The 9,229-nt window shown below is 36.3% G+C and overlaps 1 pseudogene; it reads left to right on the top strand.

Annotated features, from left to right (window-relative positions):
* Positions 1–580: 580 nt before the first annotated feature.
* Positions 581–1,512, top strand: LOC132413606 (receptor-interacting serine/threonine-protein kinase 2 pseudogene; annotated as a pseudogene).
* Positions 1,513–9,229: the final 7,717 nt, after the last annotated feature.

Genomic DNA, 9,229 nt, shown 5'->3' with positions numbered 1-9,229 from the left:
CAAAAGTCTTCGAGGTTCCAATATAGTTTTATTGAAAGATTCGTTGCAAAAGGCTAATGAAAAATTAAAGACACAAGAGGTACCTAAAGCAAAAGACTCTAAGACTGACTCTTACTACTCCCCTTTGTCCTCCTTTACTTTACTCTCATCTGCTTATCCTGTATCTGAATTGCCTTTCTACTCTGAAGAGACCACAGACTAGTAAAAAGTCCACCAAGTTATTGGCTTTACAACTGCAATGCCTCCAAAGCCAGAAACTTAAGACAACACATGAGCCTCCCTGGTTCCACCCTCCCAGGGAGTCCATCATCAAAATACTCGTCCACATATCAGTTGTCTCATTTGCCATCAACCAGGACACTGGAAAAGATTGTTTTCAAAGGTTTTGTCAAATCCTTTCACACCAGCTGGAATGTCCCCATATCCACCCTCAAAGGAGGGTCCCGTCCCTAAGGTTGACGGGGCTCTGAGGGATTCTCTGGTAAACTGCTGCCAGGTCCCTTAAACAGCCGAGGGAAAACTAAAATTAAAATTAATGGAGGCCCGCACCACCCGCTACCATGAACGAGGAGGCCATCTGCAGCGTCCTGCCCACCATCCCGTACCACAAGCTCGCCGACTTGCGCTACCTGAGCCGCGGCGCGTCCGGCACCGTGTCTTCTGCCCGCCACGCAGACTGGCGCGTTCGGGTGGCCGTGAAACACCTGCACATTCACACCCCGCTGCTCGACAGTGATTGGTGAATTATTCTCTGTAACCTGACTTCTGCCCATGAGAGGACCTTCCCCAGCAATCTCCCAACGCCTTATGAATAGTGAAAGAAATGATGTCTTAAGAGAAGCCGAAATTTTACACAAAGCTAGATTTAGTTACAGTCTTCCAATTTTGGGAGTTTGCAATGAGCCTGAATTTTGGGGAATAGTTACTGAATACATGCCAAATGGGTCATTAAATGAGCTCCTACATAGGATATGAGGAAAAATGAATATCCTGATGTTCCTTGGCCATTAAGATTTCGTATTCTGCATGAAATTGCACTAGGTGTAAATTACCTGCACAATATGAATCCTCCTCTACTTCATCATGACCTGAAGACTCAGAATATCTTATTGGATAATGAATTTCACGTTAAGATTGCAGATCTTGGCTTATCAAAATGGCGCATGATGTCCCTCTCACAATCACGAAGTAGTAAATCTGCACCAGAAGGAGGGACAATTATCTATATGCCACCTGAAAACTATGAACCTGGACAAAAATCAAGGGCTACTATATCAAGCATGATATATACAGAGCTATGCAGTTATCACATGGGAAGTCTTATCTAGAAAACAGCCTTTTGAAGAAGTCACCAATCCTTTGCAGATTATGTATAGTGTGTCACAAGGACATCGACCTGACACTAATGAAGAAAATTTGCCATTTGATATACCTCATCGAGCACTTATGATCTCTCTAATAGAAAGTGGATGGGCACAAAATCCAGATGAAAGACCGTCTTTCTTAAGTTAGTGTACAGTTTTAATCTGGGCCTTTTGAATTACAAAAATAACAAATACGCTGTAAATAAAATATTCCTTGAACAACTACGAAAAAAAAAAATTAATGGAAAATGTTGGTAGATGCCAGAGCTACACTCTCTAAACACCACTTGCTCTGAAGCCTGCAGATGGAATCCTAGGAAAACTGGCAGACTCCAGCCAAAGATGAGAATTCTTCTCAGAGTCAGCTCTCCTGGATCTTTGCAATGCTCAGTCAACAGAGGAAGTAAAAGTTTATGTTGCTGCTTACTGGTTGCTGATCTTTTTGTCTCCCAGGGACAGCTATTGTCTTCTTGTTTGTCTTGTCCTTTTGTGTCTTGAGAACTCAGCGTTGCTTTCTTCCTGCCTGAAGCATGCGGATTGTCAGTTCTTGTGTATGCAGACAGCACTACTGTCCAATTGGAGGCCCAAAAGTATGGCTGAGAGAAATGTGGGTTGCATCCCATTTGTGGCTAGATAAGGTTAGACAAAAATGTGTGTTGTGCTCCATTTGCAGCTAGGGTCCTATCAATGAGTGCCAGCTCTCAGGGAAATTGTCTAAGTCTTTCTTTCTTTTGACAATCTTTGGGAGTGGTTATGAATTTTGGGAGGGGAGTATATTTGCACCCTATTTGGGGGTATCTTTTGCATCATGGGGTTCTTCAATACTGACAGGAAGATTTACTGTTTGTCCTGGCTGAAAGCTAAGATATTTTAAATGATTTTTTTTTTTAAGTAGCTCTATGATCATTTGCCCAAATTGAAAGCTGATATTCAGAGCCCAAAAGGAACTTTTTTGTTTTGTTTTGTTTTGTTTTGTTTTTAAGGTTTCTCCCCTTGGCTAAATAAAACTATGTACATAGAGGGAAAGAAAAACATTCCAAAGACAAAGGACTCTAAATCTAGAATCTAAAAATCTTTTGACTTCTATCTTAAATAAAGTCCTTTTCTCTGATCTAAAGAAGTAAATTGAAGATAATGTAGTTGGATGGGTGGGTCATTCCCTTCATATCATTTTGGATGCAACAATTTTAGGGAGAATTAAAAAAAAAAACTGTCCTACAAATTGAGGACAGTATAGACAACTTGTCTTACAAATTGAGTTTATTCAAGAACAGAGAAAGCCTGTCTGTTCTTCTTGCCAATCTCAAAATCTCTCCTATTTATCTCAAAAGACTTGTACATATTATAAAAATTCTGGACTTAGGACACAAGAGTCTTTCTGGGGGGAACTTGCATTCTTTCTCTGTGCCTAGGAGATGTCAATGTTCTACTAAGTCTACTCTAGGAATTGGAGATGATCTCTTTGAAATGCAAACTTCAGGGAGATAATTCTTATCAAAAGGAAAAAAGAGTGGAGAGGGGACACCATGAGGAAATTAGTCAAATGAGAAATCTTAAACTTCCCTCCACAAATAGTAGGAAGTTTAAGCCATCTGAGAAGGTAACCTTAATTTATTCCATCTGCCAGAAACACAATTTGGATCCAATTGTTCTTTTGTAAGTGAGTTTCATATTATTGCACCCACCACATGGCTAAAATTTTAAAAGGAAAGCTATAAGATCTCTGCATCTGTCTGTATGTTTGTGTACGTCTGTGTATTTATGCTATTAAGTATGTGTTTTTTTCTACCTTTGAATGGTATTACCAAAATTAATCTGTAAAAAGTCCTATTTAATTGGCTTAAAGAAATTTAAGCATTTATATAAATCAAGTATACTCTCAGAAATGTAGAAAGTAACCCAAACTTTTTTTCAGGTTCACATAATATAGGGTAATTTTGGGGGGAAAATAAATTAGTTTAAGTTTGCTGCCTTCATTAAAACAGACATGTTTTTACAGTTATCAATATCAAATATAATTCAGACATATGGCATTTATCCTACGTAAGTTTACTAAAAGTCAAATAGGCTCATGTTATCACTGTGACAGAATTTGTCAACAAAAAAAATAAGATGATGGTTAGCCATTTAATGACTCATGAAACTTTCATGAGTAATCTAAGCATAATTTCTAAAATAAGTAAATTCAACAGATGAAAGTTAAAAGTTTATAAGTTAAATTTTCAACAATAATTATGCTTTGTGGTATGTCTCCTTGAAAATAGTTTACAAAATCTTTTTGTTAGCTTGAAACATTAAAGTTATACTGAGATAAGTTAAATGATAGATATTCATTGAATATCTTGATGATTTCCAAATAAGATAAAATACTGAAACATTAATTACTGAACATAGTTTTTTCTACATTTGGCTTCCTTGTACAGAAGAACTAAAGATATTTGGGTCTATAGGTAAATATGTTTTCTTCACTATAGGGAAGAATATACCTCTAGAAATTATAAAATGTATTTATAAATTTGTCACTCCACAGAATGCTACTGTAATGGACATTCCACAATTTCTTACTTCTTAGTTTTCATTAGGAAATAAGGACTCTAAGGGTCAATAATTATAATCCACTGAAACTATTTAGAAATAATAAGGGTGAAAGAAACAGTTGTGTATGAAAGGTAAGAAAATAGAATGTGTTTTTTGGATAAGAAAATGTATGGGGGACGTGTTATTATAGAGGGGGCGGTAAGAGAAAAAAGAAAGTAATTTTGTCCTAAAGTATAATTATTAGTTGTTCCAGAATGAGAAAGAGGAAAAATCTTGAACAAAATCTGAATAAATGTAAAAAGGTTTAGAAGTTTTGTGTGAAAGAAATCTTGGGAAAGGAATTTTATGTGTGGTCAAGCTGGCAAATATCAAAATGGACTCATATTTAAGAGTATTTTTAACATAAATTTTAATATGAAAAGTACACTGGTGCAAAATTAGAATTGGTTTTCTCTCTGTTAAAAGAAAAAACTTTTGGGCTTCCCTGGTGGTGCAGTGGTTGAGAGTCCGCCTGCCGATGGAGGGGACACGGGTTCGTGCCCCGGTCCAGGAAGATCCCATATGCAGCGGAGCGGCTGGACCCGTGAGCCGTGGCCGCTGAGCCTGCGCGTTTGGAACCTGTGCTCCGCAACGGGAGAGGCCACAACAGTGAGAGGCCCGCGTACCACAAAAAAAAAGAAAAAACTTTCTAATATTATTGGCCTGCTCTTAATAAGAAATTATAAACAAAGTATGCTTGTTTATCTTTTAAGTAATCTGCCTGGTAAGCAAAGATTTTGTGTTTTAACAAAATAATTTACTGTGCTTCATGTTGTCTTTATCAGGTCTTTGATTACTTAAGAAAGCCCAGTCTTATTATTATTAAAGAGCTAAGTATTTTTCTTGCAACTATATACTTTTCTGGATTTACCTTTGAAGTCTTTAATTGTCACTTTGGTTAAATGAATATTTTTGAGAAAACTCCCCAAATTTAAATTCTAAATAAAATCTTTGGACCTTGAAATAACTTTGGGATTTTTCAGAGGGTTCCTGGAACATTTGAGAAGTTTTGTTTTCTCTCCATACGAAAAGAGAAATATTAAACTAATTAGGCTTACTTGATACATTAAATTACATAGGAAGATGTCCTATAAGAATAGATGCTTAGCCTTCTCAGGTTATATGGTGTATTTTATTAACATAAATGTGCTGAAAATTTTATAAAATTCCTAAAATTCTGATATGTCCTGGGATAAGATTATCAGTCATAATTTCAGTTATTATCTTAAGATGTTGTATATTAAAGAAATAACCAAATCTCTTTGTCAATTCCATTATAATAAACTCTCATCAGATCTTTAGCAATGGGCATTTTTAAAGTCTTCTGTAATTTAAGGACTGTTATTGTTTTCCTCTGATGCAAAAGTGAGATTTGTAGAAAAGACTCTACTAAACACTTGACCACTGACATTACTGTCAAATTACAAAGTATCAAACCTTGGGTGCATATTTCAAAACTGAAGAAAACTCCACTTGACATCAGGTCTTGTATAAACTCCAGAAACCTCAAAGTCAAATTGACTAGGAGGAAAAGTAGCTGATGTCAAGGTGGCCGCTTCTTCCCAAGATGTTTGATCTAGAACACTTCTTTCCATTCTTATGTCCCTTTCTGACCATCTTTTTCCTAATTCTTATACCATGAAAGTCTTTATGATTCTTTTTTCCATATTTTCCTTGCCCAGGTCTGAGAAAACAATATCAAGTTTCACATATCTCGAGCCATTGCAAAGGAAGGGCATCCAACCTCCAATTGACTGTTGGATTTGCTATGACACTGGTGGTGCTGTAGTTCTTTCTGCTCATCACTCACTTCTCCCTGATTTCCAATGCCCCAGGATAGCTCGATAAACACTTCTTGGAAAGTAGAGATACAGTTACAGGAAATCTTAGCTGGTTTGAGTCATGGGGATGTTGGCTCAGGAGTGCTCACCAAACCATGGGCATTATTATGTTTCTAATAATTATTGTCTCCTTAATATAGTTTGTTCTAAAAAAGTTTTAAATCCACATGGGCAACCATTGACCAACCAGCCAACAGATGGTATGTTTCTGACTGGATCAACAAAAAAGAACAGAAGAAGTTAACCAACTCCCAAGAATATGAGCTTGACATGGTCTTTTGTAAACACTACACTGAGACCTGAAGAGACAATGGTAACAGAGAGTCACTCTAAGACCAACATATCAAGCCTCTTGAATGGTCAAGAGGATGATCCAGAGTGGGGACTGTTGAAATAACTTAGGCTCAAAGTGGAGCTGCTCCTGCTGGGGGTGTCACATCAGCAAACTGAAGCTTAGATAAATTTCTGTCCCTATAAATGCTTTGGTTGACCAGAAAAAAGTCTATTCAGTCAACTAATCCCCAAAAGCCAAGTCAATTCTGGACTCTATATTTATTTCCTTGTACCTTCTCACCCCGAACAAGGTTGGCTACATAGCCCCAGTCAGTCATATATTTTCTATTTTTCTCTTCCTTGTTCTTTATTCTTTATCCTGTACAAACTTCCTGTCTTCTACACTATTTTGCAGTTCCCTGGAGCCTTGGGAACAGAGACTGTGTAGTTCATGAAGTGTTAAATAAGTTCGCTTGTATCACCTAAATTGTCATCTTTAATCATTGTGTGTGTGTGTGTGTGTGTGTGTGTGTGTGTATTTTAGTTAAATCAACTTTCCAAGCAATTTATTCTGTGTTTTAATACCAGTTGGTCTGAGAAGTGATTTGAAAATTGATCACAGAATTTTACAGGGATTTAGCCACTAAACTATTTCATATATTCAAATTATTATACTTTTATTCCATACTGTATATAATTAAAGCTTTCTGAAGATTTAAACTATAAGAAATATTGTGTTACTGTATTTTATAAAAAAATGTCTATATGCAAAGGAAATGAGTTTCCAATTTTGCCTATAATTATTTATCTTCCTAGAAGACAAATTCTCAAGTATATATAATAAAATTGACCTTGATTAATCATCTGTAGCAGTGGTTATTTCTTTTTTACAAACAAGTGTCAGTGAAATAGAGATTATTAGTATGCTAAATAAAGTGACAAATTCAAGCCTTCTTATTATGTTTTCTATAAGAAGCATGAGTTCTCATAAACTATCAAAATGAGTAGGTCATTACTGAATATGAATATACCAAACTGTCAAATTAGCTCAAACTTTTATTCTCAAGGTCTTCAATATTCTTAATTTGATTCACCAGTAAACTAGCCATGTTTACTTTCTAAAGTCCAAATAAATTTCCTTCACAAGTGATAGAACTTACAAAACCAGGTTGCTGACATGGCATTATGATGCCTTTTGTATGTTACATATTCTCTAAATGCTAATCAATGAAACATGGTCTTTAAGCCCTCTTTCAGATTAGAAAACAATACACAATAGAAATAAGTAACAAAATAAAGGTAAAAGAATTGCCACTTCTCTAAACCAATGCTACACCTTGGATTGGTCTAATTTTTTTTAACATCTTTATTGGAGTATAATTGCTTTACAAAGTTGTGTTAGTTTCTGCTGTATAGCAAAGTGAATCAGCTATATGAATACATATATCCCCATATCACTTCCCTCTTGCATCTCCCTCCCACACTCCCTATCCAAGCCCTCTAGGTGGTCACAAAGCACCCAATCTCCCTGTGCTATGCAGCTGCTTCAAATAGCTATCTATTTTAAATTTGGTACTGTATATATGTCAATACTGCTCTCTCACTTCATCCCAGCTTACCCTTCCCCCTCCCCATGTCCTCAAGTCCATTTTCTATGACTGTATCTTTATTCCTATCCTGCCTCTAGGTTCCTCAGAATCTTTTTTTTTTTTTTTTGATTCCATATATATGTGTTAGCATATGGTATTTGCTTTTCTCTTTCTGACTGACTTCACTCTGTATGACAGACTCTAGGTCCATCTAACTCACCTACAAATAATTCAGTTTACTTTCCATTTATGGCTGAATAATATTACATTGTATATATGTGCCACATCTTCTATATCCACTCAACTGTCGATGGACATATAGGTTGCTTCCAGGTCGTGGCTATTGTAAATAGTGCTGCAATGAACACTGTGGTACATGAAACTTTTTAAATTATGGTTTTCTAGGGTATGTGCCCAGTAGTGGGATTGCTGGGTTGAATGGTAGGGTTTTTTTGTTTCTTGAGGAACCTCCATACTGTTCTCCATAGTGGCTGTATTAATTTACATACCCACCAACAGTGCAAGAGGGCTCCCTTTTCTCCACACTCTCTCCAGCATTTATTGTTTCTAGATTTTTTGATGATGGCCATTCTGAACGCTGTGAGGTGATACCTTATTTCTCTAATGATACTGCATTTCTCTAATGATTAGTGATGTTGAGCATCCTTTCAAGTGCTTGTTGGCAATCTGTATATCTTCTTGGAGAAATGTCTATTTACGTCTTCTGTCCATTTTTGGATTGGGTTGTTTGTTTTTTTGATATTGAGCTGCATGAGCTGCTTGTATATTTGGAGATTAATCGTTTGTCAGTTGCTTCATTTGTAAATATATTCTCCCAATCTGAGGGTTGCCTTTTCATCTTGTTTATGGTTTCCTTCGCTGTGCAAAAGCTTTGAAGTTTCATTAGGTCCCATTTGTTTATTTTTTATTTTATTTCCATTTCTCTAGGAGGTGGGTCAAGAGGATCTTACTGTGATTTATATCATAGAGTGCTCTGTCTATGTTTTCCTCTAAGAATTTTATAGAGTCTGCCCTTAATTTTGGGTGTTTAATCCATTTTGAGGGTTTTTTGTCTGTATGGTGTTAGGAAGTGTACTAATTTCATTGTTTTAAATGTAGCTGTCCAGTTTTCCCAGCATCACTTATTGAAGAAAAGACATTTTCTCCATTGTATATGCTTGCCTCCTTTATCAAAGATAAGGTGACCATATATGCGTGGGTTAATCTCTGGGCTTTCTATCCTGTTCCATTGATCTATATTTCTGTTTTTGTGTCAGTACCATACTGTCTTACTTACTGTAGCTTTGTAGTGTAGTCTGAAGTCAGGGAGCCTGATTCCTCCAGCTCTGTTTTTCTTTCTCAAGATTTCTTTGGCTATTCAGGGTCTTTTGTGTTTCCATACAAATTGTGAAAATTTTTGTTCCAGTTCTGTGAAAACTGCAATTGGTAGCTTGGTAGGGATTGCACTGAATCTGTAGATTGCTTTGTGTAGCTTAGTTATTTTCACAATGTTGATTCTTCCAATCCAAGAACATGGTATACCTCTCCATCTGTTTGTATCATCTTTAATTTCTTTCATCAGTGT

The sequence above is a fragment of the Delphinus delphis genome, chromosome 18 (assembly GCF_949987515.2).
Source record: "Delphinus delphis chromosome 18, mDelDel1.2, whole genome shotgun sequence".
Classification (NCBI taxonomy): domain Eukaryota; kingdom Metazoa; phylum Chordata; class Mammalia; order Artiodactyla; family Delphinidae; genus Delphinus; species Delphinus delphis.
Note: the sequence above shows the minus strand (reverse complement) of the source record. Positions and strands in the feature narration are given on the sequence as shown.